Here is a 21,591-nt window from a genome sequence, read left to right on the forward strand (position 1 = left end):
TAAAGTAGGGATAAGGATGTTGAGCATTTCTTTAAATGTTTTTCAGGCAACTGAGTTTCCTCTCTTGAAAATTTTCTGTTTAGATATGTACCCCACTTGTTTTTAGAAAGCCAGTTTTATTCTAAGACTCCGCCATAAACTTTTAGCGTGTACCAATAGTCATGCTATTATCACACTCACACTCACAACCAGGTTGTGTGTATAGCCAGCAAACAGAGTCTGGCCTTCAGCAGACCAAGTCAGAGAGGTACACTGGGAAGCCTCTGCCTTGCTGCTGGTGCTCATAACTTCTTGCTTCAGTTCATCTACAGTGATCTTGACCTCCAAGTCCCAGATCTTGATATTGGAGCCAGTGGCAGCACAGAGCCAGTAGCAATGGGGGCTAAAGCACAAGGCATTGATGATGTCCCAGCCAGCTAGGGTGTACAAGTGCTTGCCTTCACTAGATCCCACAGCATACCCTGGCCATCCTGGCCTTCAGAAGGACAGAAGGATCCATCTGGAGAGACAGTCACTGTGTTCAGATAGCCAGTGTGGCCCATGTGGTTGGTACTCAGCTTGTGGCTGGCCACATTCCCTAACCTGTCCAGCTTGTGCCGTCCACAGGAGACCATTCGTTTGCTGCTGTTGGGGTAGAAGCCGACACAAGACACCCATTCCTAATGGCTCGCATCTTGGACAATGTACTTGTAGACACCCAGAGGATTTATGGTCTTTTCTCGGGATTCAGAGACAATATGCCGGAGTCGGAGGAGAAGACTACACTCAGCTTATCTGTGGTATAGCCTACACATCGTTTGATGGTGGGATGGTTGTGCAATCCCAGAGGTCCAGGGTTCCATCCCAGGAGCCAGAGAGGACAAACTGACCATCAGAGGAGAGAACACCACTCACAAAGTTGGAGTGACCTCGCAGAGCTTGCTGCGGTATAGTCGGTTTCATCCCTGCTCAGCTTCCACATGATGATGATCTTGTCTCGAGATGCAGATAGGATCATGTCCCAAAACTGAGGGGTGGTGGCATTCCGTGCTATGCAGCGTTATGGCCCCTTAAGAATCCCATGAAGTGTCATCTGCTCAGTCACGACTGCAGCCGATGCGAGTGTCCCTGCAGTGATAAGGAAGGCGCCGGATGGTTTAGAGCTGTACCCCTTTTTAAATTTATTTTAAAATTTATTACAGTTTATTCACTTTGTATCCCAGCTGTCGCCCTCTCCCTCCTAATCCCGCCCTCCCTCCCTCCCTCCTCTTCTCCCGTGCCCCGCCCCCAGTGCACTGATAGGGGAGGTCCTCCTCCTCTTCCCTCTGACCCTAGTCTAGCAGGTCTCACCAGGACTGGCTGCAATGTCTTCTTCTGTGGCCTGCTAACCTCATTTTTTAATTGGGTTATTTATTTTTTTGATATTTACTTTTAGGAGTTATTTACATATTTAGAAATTAGTCCTCTATCAGATATGTAGTTGATAGAAATCATTTCCAGTTCTATAGGCTGCTACTTTGTCTGAATGATGGTATTCTTTCTATGCAGAAGCTTTTCAGTTTCCTTAGGTCCCATTTATTAATTGCTGATCTTAGTGCCTATGCTAATGGTGTTCTGTTCAGAAAATCTTTTCCTGTGACATTGAGTTCCAAGCTATTCCTCCCTTTCTCTTCAGTAAGGTTCAGTGTACCTGGTTTTATGCATTTAAAGTTGAGTTTTCTGCAGGGCAATACATATGAAATTATTTGCATTTTCTGCATGCAGCTACCCAGTTTGATCAGCACTATCTGTTGAAGAGGCTGTCTTTTTTCCCCGTGTGCATTTCTGGCTTCTTTTTAAACAGTCAGGTGTCCATAGGTATGTGGGTTTATGACTGGGTCTCTAATTTGATTCAATGGATCATCATGTTTGTTTGTGTGACAATGTCGTGCTGTTTTTATTACAATAGCCTTATAGCATAACCTAAAAATGGGGATAATGATACTTCCAAAATTTTTTTTGGAAAAATTATTACTCATTGTATTAGCTATCCTATTTTGTGTGTGTGTGTGTGTGTGTGTGTGTGTGTGTGTGCGCGCGTGTGTCTTGCCTTATCAAGCTAAAAATTGTCCTTTGATGATATGTAAAGAATTTTCTTGGAATTTAGATGGGATTGCATTGACTCTGTAAACTACTTCTGATAAGATGACCATTTTTAAACTATGCCAATCCTACCTATCTATGAGCATGTGAGATCTTTTCATCTTCTATCTTCTTCAACTTTTTCTTTAACAATTTAAAGTTTTTACCATACTATTCTTTTACTTGCCTGGTTAAAGTTACCCTAAGGTATTTTCCATTATTTGAGGCTTTTATAAAAGGCTATTTCCCTTATTTTTTCAAACTGTTTGTCATTTTTATATAGGAGGTCTACTGATTTTTGTTAAGTTTTTATTCATCTACTCTGCTAAATGTGTTTATCAGGTCTGAGTCACTAAATTGTACATCATTCATTTCCTTTAGTTGTCTTATTGCTCTAGCTGAGATCTAAATACTATATTTAGTAGGCATGGAGAAAGTGGAAAACCTTGTCTTCTTCATGACTTGGTGAAATTTGTTTTAATTTCTCTCCATTATATTTGATGTTGTCTATGGGTTTTCTGTAAACTGCCTTTATTATGCTTAGGTATGTCCCTTAGATGTAATTGCTCCAGGACTTTTACCATGAAAAGGTATTGGATTTTGTCAAATAACTTTTCTGAATTTAATGATTTTTTTTTGTCATTCAGTTTGCTTATATGGTGGGTTAAATTTATTAGCTTATATATCTTGAGTCATCCCTTCATTTCTGGGATGAAGACTACTTGATCATGGTGGATTATGTTTTTGATATGTTCATAGACATGGTTTGTAAGGCATCTTTTTTCACAGGGGATATTGCTCTGTAATTCTCTTTCTTTGTTGTCTTTATGCCATTTGAGTATCATAATAAGTGCGACATCATAAAATTCATTGATTATTGTTTATTTTGTTTCTGTTTTGTGTAATAATATGAGAAGTATTGGCATTAACTCTTCGTTAAAAGTCTGTAAGAATTCTGCACTCAAGCCATCTGGATCTGTGCTTTTTTTTTTTTTTTTTTTTGGCTGTGAGTGATTTCTTCGCTTTCAATAGGGGTTCTAGGTCTGTTTGAATTGCTTATCTGATCTTGATTTTATTTTGGTAAGTAATATGTATCAAGAAAATTATCCATTTCTTTTAGATTTTCCAATTTCATGGGGCAATTTACACTTAAATTACTGCAGGCAGGAACTATGACAGCCAACTTAGTCACATTCTTTGTATTCTCTCATTCACTGAACGATAAGGAAGGAAGGCCAGGAAAAAGAATGGAAAGAGAAAATAGGCTTCTGAAATGGTTATTATTTCTGACATAAAAAAGGAGGTTCATTTAGTAGCACTGGATGACTTTATGATTCAATTCTCTTATCTTGAAAATAATATCACCTCATTTGCACAAGCATACTTAGATTTAAAACTTACTTGTTAGCTATTAATTATACCATCTTGAAAAAGAATTACTTCACAAAGTCTTCTTTAATGTTTTATAAGATAAAAAGAATAATGTTTTTTTTTAAGTTTTTAAAAAGTCACAGATACAAATGTTTTGTCTGCATGTGTGTGTCTGTAGCACATTGGGGTCTGGTGACCTTGGAGGTCAGAATAGGGACTTGGATCTTCTGGAACTAGAGATGAGATTGATGTGAAGTACCCTGTTAATGCTAGAAGCTAACCCCATGTCCTCTATAAGAGCTGCAGGTGCTCTCAACTGCTGAGTTATATCTCTACCCATCATGAATGTCTTAATCTATCTCCTAAAGATCATGGTATTTGATGTGTCATAACAATCAGCAGAGTTCCAGCATATAACCAGCATGAAGGTTGCCTTTTACGATGTCATTTTCCCCTGTCTTAAACAGTAGTCAAAGAATCTACTTTTTCTTCAAACTTACAGGCTAACTTGACAAAACTAAAAATATATGCTTATGAAATAAAAAAAACAAAGGAAATGGAAGAAACCAAAAATCAAAATGGAATAGAAAAGTAGGCTTGCTCTTCTTTTTCTATGTATAAGTAGGTGCAGTCTTTCTCAAACACATTAAATAGGTAAATTGTACTAGAAACTAAATGGACTAAATCTTTGCCTCTGTCTTCACAGGTTGGAATGTATCCCGGAAGTGAAAGTGTTTGGTGGTAATGTGGAAATAGGTGTGCTTAGAATGAGGCACCAGTATATGATATGGTAAGCAGAATATCTTTCTGCTTTTGAGTTACCTCACTCAGGATGATCTTTTCTAATTCTATCCATTTGGATACAAATTCCATGATTTCCTTGTTTTTAAGGGCTGAGTAGTATTCCAGACATGCATGGTATATACTCACTTATAAGCAGATATTAACCAATAATATAAGATAAATATACTAAACTTTCAGAACTAAAGAAGGTAAACAACAAGGACCTTAGGAAAGATGCTTAATTCTCATTCATAAAAGAAATAGGATAGACAGCAGAAGCGGTAGAAGAGAGGGAACAAGAATGGAGCCTACCACAGATGTCCTCTAAAAGACTCCATCCAGCAGGGTATCAAAGCAGATTTAGAGACTCAAAGTCAAACTTTGGGCAGAGTACAGGGAGTCTATGGAAGAAGTGGGAGATAAGAAAGACCCAGAGGGGATGGAAGCTGTACAAGTTGACCAACAAAGCCAAAAGAGCTGGGCCCAGGGGGCTTTGCAGAGACTGATGCATCAACCAAGGACCTGCTCAGATGTAGCCCATAGGCAGCTCAGTCTCCATGTGAATGTCCTAGTAAGGGGAACAAGGGCAATCACTGACATTAACTCGGTTGCTTGCTCTTTGATAACTTCCTGCTGGCAGACTGACCTAGCCAGCCCACAGCGGAAGAGGATGAGGCAGTCCTGATGACACTTGATACACTAGGGTCAGATAGAAGGGGAGTTGGACTTTCCCTATCAGTGGACTAGGGGTGAGGGATAGGGGAAGTAGTGGGAGGGAGGTGGGACCAGAAAGAGATGAGGGAGAGGTCTATAACTGGGATACAAAGTGAATAAATCACATAATAATAATCATCATCATAATAATAATAAAATAAAAAGGCACCAGAGAGCTCCATTATTCTCCCTTAGAAGAAGAGAATAAATATTAGTTTGCAAACTTTAGAAACAATCTTCATCAGGCTGTGACACTGTACATTTCCTGTGCATTCTAGAATTTTGAGAAATAAAGAATTATTGTGGGTGTCCCTGTAAGCTCTATTGCTGGCAGAGAAATGAATTGTGAAAAGCAAAGAAGAGCCCTGGTTCAGCACAACCTAATCAGCTTGGCTGATTAAATCATATGGAGTCTGACCCCAAGCAGCTTATTTTCTATATAAAAGGTTTGCTTATGACAACTATCATAATAAAGCTTAGGGTATGACTACATAGAAACTGTCAGGTAAAGTACTTGTAACTTCTTCCACAAGAATGGGCTCTATTGACTAGAAATAATGCTCAGGATAAGAACTTAGGGAGGAATTGTTTGTAATAAACATAAAAGTAAACTTGTTCAAAATACATAGGACCTCTTTTATAAGGATTGGTCCTGTTGCCTAAGAAACAATGATCAGGATTAGGGGAATCTTGGTGAAGCCTGTCTCTACAAAATAACAAAAGATCACTAGGATATTAAACATCCGTTCCAAGCCTTCTGGGCTAAACATGAGCAAAATCTCTCCTGCTGAAGAGAGCAGTCTATGTGTGTACCAGTTCTGGTTTCTCTATTTCTATCTGTGAGAACAGGGACTTTGTGATCTCCTATACACAATGACCCCAAGTCACCTTGGTCATTATGGTGTGTTATAGCAACACAAACAGTCTGAATACAAGCTCTCAACCTCTTAGTCACATTCATTGTTGTAACATGTATTTTGCCTCATGAATTACCAGTCTGCCTTCTGGGTGTATCCTTCCAAGAGCTGGACAACATCAGTAGAAGATGCTTGAACTTGGAACACTAGATGTTTCCATATGAAAAACAGGCCAATACTGCTTGGCATTTTACACTTTTTTTTCTTCCCATCACTGATTGTATAGGAGAAAAAATGTCTGTGTGGTACCCTTTATTTTTCGCGATGAAGAAAGGAACATTTCTTTTCCTCTATAAGACAAGCCTTGCATTTTCATAATAGTCATGAAGGAGCAAATGATTATTTCCTATTATATCAGCTATTCAACATAGCATAAGAAGGAGAGAGGCTGATTTGTAACAATGTCATCACATCATATTTATCACCAGGAAGGGATACTGCATGTGCTTTTAAAAGCTCCTTTGCTTTGCTTTTTTCTCTCATCATTCTATTTACTTTCCTCAGCTACTTTGCTTCAAGGTACTTGAAACTATCCCATAAATTTCACTCAGACTGAAGTAAGTCCTTCAAGCATCCTCTCTTTGTTTCATGCACGTGTTTTCTGAGTGAAGCTTGTAATAATCCTGAAAATGTTACAAATAATTCAAATTGATAAAGCCTCTTTCCTTTCTTTGTTGTAGCATATGCATGTACGTGTTCGTGTGTATATATCTTCATCTCCCAAACTAGAGCTGGAATGATGCTACTAAGTGTCTCCATGCTTAATGGTACATTTATTTGCCATTGTCTGAGACATTTCTTAACACTCATGATTATTGTTTCAGAAGTAGGTAATCTTCCTTAGAAGAAGAAGAAAAAAAATAACAAGAGAAAGAAAGGCAAATCAAATCAAACACAAAACTCTGGGTTCTTTTATAATAGTATGCTTTATGTCCCCAAGTTGGTCAGAGCACACCTTAGATATATAAAAATTTGTCATTCTTGGATATGTTTCATTTACTGAAATGCTATTTGAAAGCAACTTTATTAAAGATGCAAGACACTGGAACAATGCTGCTTTATTGTATATCAGTGCTTTCACATAAAATCCTTTCTCCAAACACTTTGGAGAATTAAATAATACAAGACAGGGGAGTGCATTCTGTATGAATTATACAATACTATGGCATAAAGAATAATTTAAAGAATCACTTAGAAACTCAATAGCTAAGTCTCAGAGAAATTGAAAGAAAGAAGAGAGATTTTTCAGATTTTTTTCTTTGTATGCTAGTTATGTAGAGTCCTTGCCATAGTAAAGAAAGATGAGAATCATCGTAGAACATGGTGTCAGAATATATTATTGAGAAGTGAAACTTTTCAGTATCTCTTGTTGAATAGAAACAGTTGTTCTTGGTGAGATGACCTTGTGAGGAATCTGAGTAATAATAATAAATGCTGCTCATCTGCTGTTATTTAAATTATTTGGAAGCCCTAATATGTCAAATTTATTATTAACATCTAAAAGTAAAACTCAGTGAGATAGTTACCTAAGAACATAATCAGATGGCTGCCAAAGAGTAACCAAAGAGAAAATCCTTGAAACAAACTCAAGTTTAAATGTATCCAAATCCTGGCACGTGCTGCTACTCAAGTGTGCTTAGCAAGAGCTACAGTTAATGAGCCACGTGTTCATTGAGTATATTTCTGCAGATTTTTAAAATGCTGTGCAGTCAAGGACTCTTGATCTTCATTCTAAGAGTGTTCATTCATAAAAACAAAAGTATCTAGAGTGTCATGACCACCTAGCAGAGAATCTATAAACAATTTTTATTGACCTAAAGTACATCCTATTTCTACACTCTTACATTAACCTCTGCTGAGTATTGGACAACACACAATTTTATTAGGTACACTGAAGGAACATCAGCTTTCATCTCACAACATAGATTGAACAGAAGCCAGTGGAATAGTAAATGTTACATTCATTTTCTTCTTTCTTCTGGCAAGAGTGACAATTATTTTTGGGAGAGAGTACACTCACTATAAAAAAATGGACTCATCTTAATCCATCATAAAAATTCCAATTCACAGCTTCTCAGCTTCACCAATTTGCTCTGGCTTTGAGGAAAATTCTTACCTCACCATCTTGATCTATAAGAAAAAATTTCACTTACTAGCCCAAGCCCCCATCCTTTCTTCCTCAATTCCTTCTTTTTCCTTAATGGGGTTTGTGGCAACTCAAAATGGAACAGCCTTTAAACAAACATTATGGCTCAAATGGAAGAATATAAGCTCAGGACTAAAGAAAAAAGAAAAAGGATTCTGACCTCAGCAATGTCACTCATCCATTAATCTCCAAAGGTTTGATATGTGAATAATAGAAATTCTCTTTCAATTTCATCGGGGAAGGTAATTCATTTAATGCAAATAGTCTGGTTGTTCTTTGTATATATTTCATTCAATATTAACAGAAGTATATTCATGCAGATAAATTAATTGACATGTAAAGGAAGGTTGGACCTGAGTTTTCACAGCTTGTTATAGTTATTTTTCACATTACTTTACAAAAATCAACTTAAGGAAGGGAAGATTTATTTAGTCTCACAGTTTCAGAGGTCTCAGTCCTTCATAATGAAGAAGGCATGGTAGTGGGTCTCTGCCCTGATGGCTGGAGTGAGAGACAGCAAGTATTTACATTGTAGAGGATCAAGAAGTAGAGTCCACTACTTGAACTTGGATATACATAATTTGAAGGACTGTCCTCAGTAACCCATTATTTTTTCATCATGTACTACTTCTTTAATTTTTTTATTTATTCACTCTGTGTCCCAGATGTAGCCACCTCCCTTGCTCCCTCCCTATCTCAACAGCCCTCCCTCTTCTCTTCCCATACTCCTCCCCAATCCACTGATACGGGAGGTCCTCCTCCCCTTCCATCTGAATGAATTGTCTTCCTCTGTGGCCTAATAAGGATGCCCCCTCCCTCTAGAGGGAGGTGATCAAAATGCTGGACACTGAGTTCATGTCAGAGACAGCCCCTGTTCCCCTTACTAAGGAACACACATGGAGAATTAGCTGCCAAAAGGCAAATGAGATAGACATTGAAAGAGGGGGAAAACAGGAAACAGGACAGAAGCCTACCATAGAGGGCCTCTGAAAGACTCTACCCAGCAGAGTATCAAAACATATGCTGAGACACATAGCCAAACTTTGGGCAGAGTGCAGGGAATCTTATAAAAGAAAGGAGAGATAGAAAGACCTGGAGGGAACAGGAGCTCCACAAGGAGAACAGCAGAACCAAAACATCTGGGCCCAGGGGTCTTTTCTGAGACTGGTACTCCAACCAAGGACCATGCATGGCGATAACCTAGAACCCCTGCACAGATGTAGCCCACTTACTACTTCTAAAAGGCTCCATCTACATCTGTCCAAACATTTCTACAAACCAGAAGCTCAACATTCAAAACAGCAGCCTGTGATACACATTTCAGACAATAGCAGAACCTAATGTAAAACTATAAAATAATAGAGGACTGCTATCTGTGATCACAGAATTTGACAAGGTCACTGTAGTGAAAGTTTTGATTTCTTGTATGATTTTTGTTGTTGTTGTTTTGGTCTAAATGTGGTATGTGGAAATGTTTTTTGGTTCATCCTCAGTCGAAAACAAACTTATGAGAAGGCACATGATCTTGGTCAGCTGAACACAGACACATGAGAGGGCCTCGATGTTTGCTGGAAGCTGTCTTGTGCAAGAGCTGTGTTTATTGCCAGCTGGGAAACAGCCTTGTGGGGACTAGAAGAATATAAATATTAGCCCACGGACAGAGACAATGCTTTCCCCCAGCTATGCTGTGCAACGAATGGTTCACATAGCTTTGCTGATCTTCCTTTTTCTACACACCACTTCACAGAGATAAATACTCCAGAGAACTTCTCCTGGCCCTCTGGCAGAGTCGTGGCACTTTTGCTGATCTGTGGTAATTCTTTCTGCCAAATAGTGCCTCTGCTGTTCATTGGTCTTGCTGTTTGCTGTTTATTGTTTGACTGGACTGTTGGTATCTGAACAGCAGAAAGTGGAAGTCCTCAAGGAACTATGCTTGAAAAGGCCCACCACCATCTTTCTCCCCTAACTTTGGTCAGTGACTGGAAAGGGAGGTAGAAGCATTTAAGAACCCCTAATAAAGTGGTTTTTGAGGAATCTAAGCCTACATGTCATTCTTCTCTATGCCATCTAAGCTGTAGATGTTTATAGCAAAGCTATGCATGATTTCTGGAGCCAGATTACCAACTAGCCATGAATAATTTTTATTAAGCATATACATTTACTGCCCTATTTATCAACCCAGGTGACTGGATTCATGAGAGGGCTTGCCTAGTACACCTTTCTATGGGATAACAACAAACACACCACAACAATGAAATTGGGATTCTGTTCTTGAATATTATAATGTTTCATAAGCATATCAATCACTATAAATTAGATTATGTTGTAATGAAAACATAGTGAAAAATAGGAAGAACAGAACTGAAGGAGAACTGATTGATATTCTTCAGAGAGCAAACAGCAAAGACCAAAGATTAGGCAGGCTCACTGTTCTCTCCAGTTCCCAGCATGCTCCTTTCATAACAAGTCATCCCTGCTCTCATTTTCCATCTGAAAAATTCAATTCATTGTAATTTGAAACAAATAAAACCCTACATACTACAAATGCACTTGAGGTGTTCGGTGATTTGCAGGCTGATGATATAAAGAGATTGTTTAACAGTCACAGAATTTGTATGGTTTAAAAGAATAAACGGCTTAGTCATCACTCCCATTCCTGCTCATTATCAGTCAACAAGGATGCTTTTTTTTTTTAAACCACTTTTCTTAAACAGGAATATGGTGGCAAGGAATTATACTTCTTGCTCTTCTTGTTTTATAATAGTTTGTTTGATAGGAGGATGAGTAAAACCAAAGGCTCCTCAATATGACTTTTAAAGCTTCCAGCACAAAGTAACATATATATTGCATTTGTCAAATTTTCATTAGGAAACAGTCACATGACCACTTTTAACATGCTGAACATGAGAACTTTTGAGGAAGATTTGTAAAACCTGCCCTTTCACCGTTTCCCTACTCCTGTCACTTCCCTTATTTGCAGACACATTGCATTCTTTAGCAACAACAGTGATGCCATAACACCACAATAGTAGAACCGATTATTTTAATCCTTCTTCGAATTCCTCAAAGATATGCAGCCTTGGAAATGGATTTACATGAATCTTGCTCATCATAAGATGAGCAACTGTTTGTCTTCACGGAGGCAAAAACTGGGTAACTTTCTTCGACCTCAGTATTTAGCAATTTGGAAGTTTAGGTAGCTAAAGGAAGAATATGAGGTGTGGATGCTAAACAAAACAGGATGCTTTGGGCTTCTTGTAGCTAGCTGCTCTGCAGGAAACCAGCTGGCGAAATGAGTTGTTTAGGCATGCTGGCTAAACAGCAGCAGGTGTGATAGATGGGAGCCAGGCAGAGTTCTTCTAAGCTTGGCATGAGGCAATGTTTCTGAATTCTTTTCTTAGCAGCCCAGGTTCCACAGGAGTCTTTTAGCTAACTCTAATTAACAATTCTGTTTACCGAAAGGTGACCTGTAGCTGTTATCACTTTTGCCTAAACTACAATTTGGCGTGGATGGGAAACTCATGTTTTGTATAAAACCACATAGTGCCGTTAACTGTAGAATTGAGAAATAGCTTCCAGATTGTAAATGTATTTTCAATAATTTTAAAAACACTTCTGTGAACTTTGCACACAAAAATCTCACTTTGTAACCAGTGTATAAGAGATGCATCTAAATGAGTTTGTCAGTTTGTTTGATGCAAAACCTGCCTCATGAGAAGAAATGCCTTCAGATCAGTTTCCCACTCACCTGAGAGTGAGCTAGGCAAGAGTACTGAAGCATCAACTTCAGCTGGACCAAGCTTTGTCACTAGCATGACTTGATATTTTCTATATTCTGCCTCAGGGAAAGCAAAAATCATCACCTACATGTTTACAGGGCATGAGATAACAATGCGGCCTTGACATTGACATTTTTGGGTTAGGGTTACTCACTACTCTTTATTTTTAATGTAAGAAGCTGAACAAGGAAACGCAGGTGACTCAACTTCTACACCATTACTTGAAGAACTTGCTCCTGTCTTTTCTACTCAGTTAAGTCTAAAGGATGCTTCCAAATCTGAGTGACAAAGCTGCCAAAATGGTGATGAATATTTCCTTCATAGCTGATAAAACAATCTCTCAATATCATCAGCCGGCAAATCACCGAACACCTCAAATGCATTTGTAGTATGTAGGGTTTTATTTGTTTCAATTTACAGTGAATTGAATTTTTCAGATGGAAAATGAGAGCAGGAATGGCTTGTTATGAGAGGAGCATGCTGGGAACTGGAGAGAACAGTGAGCCTGCCTAATCTTTGGTCTTTGCTGTTTGCTCTCTGAAGAATATCAGTTCTTCTTCAATAGCTACCAATCAGATCTGGGCTGCATATTAAAAAATGAGAGGGATGAACTCTTCCTGGTTCAGACCTCAGGAGAACAGTTTGTTAATGATGACCTAGGATAGAAGAGCCTAATATCTGTAACCAGTGTTATTATAGTTAGACCATGTTTGCTGACCTGATTTTAGCCCATATTTGATTTTGTGTGAGTCTGCATTGCATCTGATTGAACAGCTCAACTTTGGCTTTTCTTCCCCAACCTTGTCATTTATCATTCTTGATCCTCTTAAATTCCACTTCAAGTCCTTATAGCCATATTAGTTCTTTCTCCTGATAGTGTTACACTCCCATCTATTTGAAGACTCCACGGTGGGGGTTGTTAAAATAGAGAATTCAAGGTTAGCGTTTTTAAAAATGAATGTATCTTTTGTTCATATTCGTACTCTTTCCCTGTATGAGAAAATATTATCCTTATCTTTTCAAAAATGTAAACCAGAAACCTAAGAGAACCTTCTTGATTAAATATGAATAGTGAGGGAAAGAGTAGATTCTGTCTCCAAATATTGAATGTTTTGATATTAAAATGTAATTTTTTTCTTTTCTACCTCCTTAATATCAATCCCTTGCCACAATTGAAACTCTATTCCTCATATCCTGGATTATTAAAATGATCATCCAACTGTTGTTATTTCCATTCATCACTATCTCATGAATGCCACAGCCTGCGTCACAGGATAAATTCAGGAACACAAATCTTTTCCCGTCACTCCCTTTCATAAAAGTCTGCATTGTCTTTCTAGTTATTCCAGAATGAAGTTTGCATCCCTTGGCCTGTCACGTGGGAGGGGTGTATTGAACAGATGTCCCATCTTCAGGGTCTGTGAGAGAACACAGCCGTATGGGCAGGAAACAGGAGCACCTCAGGGGATGTATTCCTACCCCGTGGGTGAGATAATGCTGTGATGTGTGCTTGTGGAGCAGAGGGATTGGCAGATCAGTCGGGGAGTTGGAGGGAAAGTCTACAAATGGTAAAATATTAATTGAGGGCAGGAGAGATGAAAAGATGTCCCAATGGGCAAAGTTCTTGCTGTGTACAAATAAGATCTGCATGTGGGTTTGCAGCGTCCTCTTAAAAACCAGATTTGGTGGTATGTTTGCAATTCCAGTCCAAGAAAGTGAAGACAGGCAGAGCCCAGGATTTTGCTGGCAGCTAGTCTAGCCAAAATGATGGGCTCCAAGTTCACAGAGAGACCTTATCTAAAGAAAAAAATGTAATGATGGAAAAGTGATTGAGAATATGTAACATCAACCCCTGTACAAGCAGACACACACACACACACACACACACACACACACACACCATAAATAAGAAAGATTTAAAATATAAAAATAAAACATTAGCTGGGTTTCATATAATGAATAGAGAAAACTCAGCAAATATTCAAACAATATGCAGTATTTGATAAATTGTAAATGTTTACTATGACAAATCAATGAAGGCTAGTGTGTGTGTGTGTGTGTGTGTGTGTGTGTGTGTGTGTGTGTTCATGGGTAATTTCACGCCATGTCATGAAAATTTATCTTGAATAATTAGGTTATCCACCAACCACTTATGAAATGGGATGGAATGGTCTACACCTCAGCTTTTGAAGGTGAACATTAAATTCAATCAATGTCAGCATGAGAGAACAGAAAATACTACCAGGTAAAGGTGGGGAAAGCCAAACATGGAAAATTGAAATAACACATATGGGTATAATTTTATGATTATGCCTCCCCTTGCAAGTAATAGAAATCTGGAATCACATTTATATGGCCTGTTTCTCTTGCTTGCCATTTTACAGAAAGCAATTTAATAATTTCTCAGCACATGTCTTTTTATCTATCAGATATAGCCACAACATGACAACCATCTTTTCGGAAGACTTTGTGTTTCTCTTATTAGAAATGTTTTACCTGTAGAACTCTGAATATTTGATTTTATAACCCAAATCTTTGGTGCTTATTAGCAGATATTTAAGTGATTAAGAGATAATATATATCTGTCTATAACTCTCTCTCATTCTCTCTTTTTATCATCTATGTATAGTATGTGTGTGTACTTGTGTGATTGTGGTCTAAAATCTGAAATTTATCGTCCTGATAATTTTATTCTTTATTCATACCTGCCACCCACAGCCTTCTATAAGAGAACAGCTGTGACTTTTTGCTAAAGGACTGAAATAAGAGGAAAGTGGAAAGTGTTGGGCAGAGGGAGACTTATTTTTTGGAAGTTTCATAAATCTTAAGAAGAAGTGAACCCCTGTTTGACTATTTTATGTTCTGCATCAGCTCATTGGCTATAGAGGTGAAAATGAAATTTCCCCAGTGACAGATTTGACTGTATAAATCATCCCAAGGCTTTAATGGGACAGATTATCAAAAGGGGAGTCAGCCATGAGATCCTGGGTGACCTGTTACAGGAAAGTTGCTTTACTTCACTCTCATATTCATCTCCTTTAACAGTGCTCTAGAACTAAAGACTGGCCGTGTCCATTACAGATGAACTCCCCATCAGGAGCCCAGGCCACTTACTTCTACCAGGCTTGTCTGCCTGCTCACTGATTGTACTCCATACTGAAGGAAAGTCTAGAAGGCACACACAGTTTGCCTCTATCAGGCCACTGTCCTGCCAGGTAGCAAGGAAAATATTTTGGTTTCTTAACTGAATTGTAAGTAGAAGATTTTTACAGAGCACACGTCACCCTCTCCAGATATCAATGAAGCTTGACTTAATGTTTAATTTAAAAGGTAACTAGTTAGAATGCAAAAAAAGAAAAGAAATGCAGTGTCTTATTATAAAGATTCTTACTAAAGACAGCAGGCACAAAGACAAAATTTCATTCTTTATCTGTTCAATGTTGAGAAGAATGACAACCATAGATAAATGTTGAGTAATGCTTTTTTCTTCATACACTGCTTCCTTCCCAAAAGACTATGACAAATACATCAAGATGAAATACTGGGTATAGGGAGGGGAGGGTATAGTGATGTTGACTGTTCTCATTGTTTTTTGTTGTCCTTTTATCAACCAGGATGATGGCATTTCTCATTAAAATGTCATATTTCATTTTGTTGGAATATAATGTAAACTAAGTTTTTCCAGCATTTTTAATATATAAAGGCATGAAAATTTAAGACTTAATGCCATCTTGCTTTGATTCTACAATCATTCAAGATATATCCTTGATGCTATTTATTTTACCACTTTGAGTAATGTATTTCCATGCCTCCCTCAAAGGTATAACTAAAAAAAGTCACATCACCCTTGTATTGAAGTGCTGAGGTAGATTCACAATCAATTTTACATGCTTCTTTTATTTTCTAGTTAATATTCCCTGCCATTCATGGAGCTATCAGCTTCACAAAATGAAAAGCCATGTACTTTATTATTTTCTGTAACTGGGATAATGCTGTTTTTGCTGATAAAAGAGAATCTGTGTTCTATAAAGGGTCGGTGGCGTGGTATCATATAAATGAGAGGAAAACTGCTGCCCATGAGCAACTTTCTCACACGGGAACGTGAATTCTACCAATTGCCTTCAGAGCCGCACAGGACTAGCCCTTCTGACATGTCTGACAAGTGCTCCCATTACACTCACCCACACTCATGCTGCCACCGCTATCTTTTCCTCTGTGCTTTCCCCCAAATATCAGAGCCACATGTCTGCCTTGAGATTTTGCTCATGTTTTTCTGCTTCCTTGTGATTCTATTTGCCTGGAGACCCATAAGTCCACAAGTCTCATTCTTTTAGTTCCATGGGGAACTTTTTCAACTCACATTCTCAATGAGATTATTTCCTGGTCAATCTAAATAAAGTATCATGTTTCCCTGAAAATAAAAATTTAATTGTGTTCATTTATGTAGTGTCTTCTTACTTCTCTTGGTATAATGTTTATTCGCCTCTGAATTTGTCTGCGCTGCCTATCTCGCCTGTTACCACATGAATTCCAAGGTGGTGGCGGCAGTGGTGGCGGTTGTGGTGGCGGAGTTTTGTGTTTTATTCTTCTTGTGCCTAGAGAAGAATTTGAAATTGGTTTGTTATCACCTTTTCCTAATTAAAACATTCCCTCCTAGGGAGAGGAAACAGGCTCCTAAGATTAACCTGACTTACTCATGTACTTCACGCTGAAGCTCACAAAAGCAGAACACTCAACATGTCCTTTTCTGAGGCTCTATAAACAGTAAACAATTTTGGTAGAGGAGAGTGTCTTGGGTGAGCCTTGCTGAAAACTAGACAAAGATCTCCACGGACAGAGATTTCATGAGCTGTCACACATCTGGGGTAGAGTTTTAAGTGAAGCGTCTTCTTTTGTGCCACCCATTCTCCTGCAAGAACCATGAACAAACTCATTGTTTCTGCAAGGTGAGTTTATATAGAACCATTTTTGGGAGTGTGTGGTACCATTCTAAGGAAAAGCCAAATGGTGCCTGAAGAGACACACCAACCTGCCCTTTGATGGAGAGAATCACTCACTCAGCCCCTGAGATAAATTATAAAATATATAACCATAGTTGACCAATATGCGAGGAGAACATTCTTGAAAAAAAACTTCATGGAGAGAGCTTTTATGAATGGTCAAATAAGCTTCTTTTTTTAACAAATGGTGAGATAAGCTTTTCAGTGAGTTGGCTGATTTTGAGCCACTAATATTCCTTTTAGTAATTCCTCACCCATGAATCCAAGTAATATCAATAAACACATTGGTTCACTAAGGTAGACTTGTGAAGAATATTTATTTATTTATTGTCAGCTATTGGTACCTTACCCAAAGTAAACAAAGGTTTATTCTTTTCTCTCTAAGGAAAGTCACAAGAGAAAAACATACTAAATACTCAATAAAAATTTAATGAGTAGATTAATATGTGTGTGGACAAATAAATGATTTAGTGAATGAATAATGAAATGAGTGAAGAATTCTAGATACGTATGAGTCAGAAGAACAAAATTTCAAATACAGCTCAATACAAATTTGATTGGTGATCTTGAATACTCACCTAAATTATCAGGACCACAGTTTCTGCATTTAAAAAAAAAAAAAAGATAGCCTTTTAAAGTAAAAATAGTAAGTAAAGCTGCATATCCCTTGATTTTAAAATAAAATGTTATCTTTTGGGGGTAACCTATCTATGAACTCAGTGATAAATGTGTGTTTGTGTGTGTGTGTGTGTGTGTGTGTGTGTGTGTGTGTGTGTGTGTATACCCACTACATTAACAAATGCAGCATCAAAATATCTCAGTATTTCCTGGTAAGGAGAAGAAATAAATGCTAGTTCCTCTGGAAAGTAATTCAACTTTTTCTAAAAATCTTTTTTTTTTTTTTTCATGAATGTAAGTTTAAATTAATCAATTACTTTTGATGTGAGTTCACAAGTGATTGTACTGGAAATTATAAAATGGACTGACATATCTATTTTCAGATGTTTTGAGAAAACTGTAGTTTCTTGTGGAGAAGACATAATTCTTCAATAAAAGATGGTCAGAGCACTATTCTTTGCACTCCTTGAGCCTATTTCTTCCACATCCTTTTTTATATAAATTATTTGAAAACTACTAATCAAAGAGAATATTTTATGACTTGTGGTAAGACTTCAGTAGATGTTGATTAGCAACAGGATCATTGTAACTATTTTACATATTGCTCTTATTACACATTTTTACTTTCGTGGCTCAGAACTGTTTGAGAGTAGAGTAGATGTTATTTAATACTTAACTGAAGACATTCCATAATTTCAAAGGTTCTGTTCATTATACCCAGTAATGAAAAGGCAAAAATATTTTTCCTTATAATCAAGAATGAAACATAACTTCTCACACTATTCATTTCCATTCAACATAGTACTGGGAATCCTAGCCAGAGCAACTAACTAAGAAAAAGAAAGAAAAGACATTCAAAATGAAAGAGTTGAAGTTAACTTATTGTTAGTTAAAGTCTCACATATTTAAATACTTGACTGCAATTGGTGGTTCAATTTGGGTGAGGCTTAGGAATTTCAGCCTTGCCAGAAGAATTATCGCACCTGTGGGCAGGCTTTGCACCTTTGAAACCTTGTCTCACTTTCTGTTTGTTTTCTCTTTGCATCATGTTTGCAGTTGATGAATAAAACTTACCAAACTTTGGGCAGAGTGTAGGGAATCTTATGAAAGAAGGGGGTGATGAAAGACCTGGAAGGGACAGGAGTTCCACAAGGAGAGAAAAAGAACCAAAAATCTGGGCACAGGGGTCTTTTCTGAAACTGGTACTCCAACCAAGGACCATGCATGGAGATAACCTAGTACCCCTGCACAGATATAGCCCATTGCAGCTCAGTCTCCAAGAGGGTGTCCTAATAAGAGGAATAGGGACTGTCTCTGAACTCAGTGACTGACTCTTTGATCACCTCCCCCTGGGGGGGGGAGCAGCCTTGCCAGGGCACAGAGGAAGACAATGCAGCCAGTCCTGATGAGACCTGACAGGCTAGGGTCAAATGGAAGGGGAAGAGGACCTCCCCTATCAGTGGACTGTGGAAGGGGCATGGGAGGAGAAGAGGGAGGAAGGGTGGGGTTGAGAGGGGATGAGGAAGGGAGCTACAGCTGGAATACAAAGTGAATAAATTGTAATAAATAAAAAATAATAAATTTAAAAAGTAGCATAGGACACATATATCAATGGAATAGAATAAACAGTACATAAATGTGGCTATACATTAGGGCCACTTAACCTTGGGCAAGGATGCCAAGCACAATGCTGTGAATAGATAATCTCTTCAATCAGGGACTTTGGGAAAACTTTGTACACACACAAAGAAACAAAAGAATGCAGATTCACCTTCATCTTGCAACAAATAAAGACAGTAATTGAAATTGATTAAAGGCATGTTTGTAACTAAAACCATAAAAGTCCTTACTGTTCCAATGGGAAGAACATTTGTTGGATAGAGTCTGAAAGCCGCAGGTAACAAACAAACAAATAAACAAACAAGAAATGGCGTTTAATTTAAAAGCTTGTGGGCAGCAAACAAAACAGTTAACAAAATGAAAAGGCAATCTTCAGATAATTGTCATCCATAATCTGGTAAGTGATCAGTATGTGAAATATATGAGGAATCCATAAAACTCAAAAGCCAGAAAATAAGCAACGCAACTAACAGGGAATTGACCACAATAATCTTTTTTTCAAAGATACATAAACAGCTAACCTAACTGATACAATAAGGTGATCAATATTGCTAATCATCAGGGAAATACAAATACAAATTACAATGAGTTATCACCCCACAAGTGATGAGTATTATTGATAAATATGAAGTGAAGGGGTACTTGATAGAAGAATATTAACTCATTGGGCAGCGTATTTGCAACATTATTTGCATTCCTTCACCTTCTCTTGAGCTCAGGAAGCATTGGTGAAGAAGGTGTTGACAGAATGTAAGCTCTGGACGATATGGACAAGGGCTGAGGAATGCCAGCTTCTGGGTGTGACACAGCCATCGCAATCAGGAGCTCACAGCAGGTGTGACTGCATGTCAATCAGACAATAAGAGCCCATCAGTCCTTAGCCATGGGTGCCTGAGGGCCTCATGTGGCTCCACTCACCCCTGATGAACTACTGGGTACTGATGAATTTTGGTAAAGGGTGAGTCACCGTGTTTGGTTGATAAATACATAGTGAAAAGAAAGGTAGTTCCCCACTCCCCATCTACTGCTACTATCCTAACCCAAGCTTTTGGCACAACTTGAGTGCAGTAGTGCAAAAGCTCTGTCTGATCTTCCTGCTTTTCTTCTTGTTTCCAAAAATTCACATTTTCACAGAGTTCACGTATTAAAACGCAGAGTTGATATCTTGCATTGAGAGTCATCTAGTGACTCTCCAATGGGTTTAGAGTAACAGATTTATTCATAGCCTGCCAGTCCCTAGGTGCCTCAGTCTTTGGCAACTTCCCAGATTCCTTTCAGAGCCCCACTTCCCCCTCCAGCACATGCTCTGGGCTTGCTGGGCTTCTTTCTGGCCTTAGCACGTTTGATCAGGCTAACTTGCACTACTAACCCCTTTATCCTCCCCCTGAAAAGCTCTGCTCTTGGATTAATTTGCTTCCTGTTCTTTTGCACCACTCAATGCTCGGTAAATCCTGCTCCTAACTGACATAACCTGAAGCAGTGGCTGCTCTCCCTCATTGGTACCCATCACCTTGCTGACGATATTTAATATTTCATTCATACAAAAAAACCCAAAAATATGCAATAAAAATAAATGGATTGACCAAATTCCTGAGCATTGTGCTAATATAGAAGCATCCGACTTCATAATTAATTTCTTAAAAAAGCAACGATTAAATAATGTTGACACTTACACAGCTCTAAATATAGCAAAAGGTACTAAATTTTGTACTTTAAATAGTGAATACATTTTATAGTACGGATGTTATAGTTCAATAAAATTATTATGTAGACAATCATGAAATGTAGTATTCTTCTAGCCCTACCTTTTAAATTATATCACATTAATTATTCAATTTAATTTAGTGGGGTTCTGGAAGCCTATTAAGCTGTTTCTCCTCTACAAAATTGACTCCATTAATTATATCTCACATCTCTACTCTCTCGGCAATGCTTCTTTGTCTAAAGAGTCTCTCTGGGCTTCCTCATTAGAAGCCACTCTAGATATATTCTATCCTCTGGGAAGTTTTTCATATTTTACATACAATGTATGCTGGTATATTAGTTTTCTGGGCACTTGAAGAAACAGAATTACATAATCAAATTCCTTTTAGGGAGAAGCCACTTTTTTACCAGGAAGTAGGGATATACTCTGTGAAGATGGGCTTCACTAAAGATCTTAAGCACTTTTGTTCTCAATGGGCTATGCCATCAATGGGTAGCATCCACACCCAATGGTGCTGATGGGGGTGTCTTTGCCATTAGATCCCTAGCCTTGTTCCTTCCTGTATCAGAGGCCTGTATATCTCCCCTGTGTGGTATGCTCATGATTGCTATTGAGAAACCAAACTTGAGCACTGAAACTGTCTGAAAAACTACATACTGCTGTGCAGACCTTTATGAAGAAGCCACAACTCAGAACACTGCAGCCACCAGACATTGTAGAAGACCGTTTCTCTGATTCCATTGCATCTGTTCTGCATGAGTATTTGAGACCCCTTGGATATCTGGTAGGAAATGGTGCCAGAATATATTTTACCAAGATACTGAAATAGTTCCTTCTT

General features: G+C 38.2%; 1 pseudogene; it reads right to left on the reverse strand.

The window, feature by feature from the left end:
• Positions 1–159: 159 nt before the first annotated feature.
• On the reverse strand, positions 160–19,861 carry LOC129665204 (receptor of activated protein C kinase 1-like; annotated as a pseudogene).
• Between the last annotated feature and the right edge of the window lie 1,730 nt (positions 19,862–21,591).

The sequence above is a fragment of the Psammomys obesus genome, unplaced genomic scaffold (assembly GCF_907164565.1).
Source record: "Psammomys obesus unplaced genomic scaffold, mPsaObe1.curated_primary_1811, whole genome shotgun sequence".
NCBI lineage: Eukaryota > Metazoa > Chordata > Mammalia > Rodentia > Muridae > Psammomys > Psammomys obesus.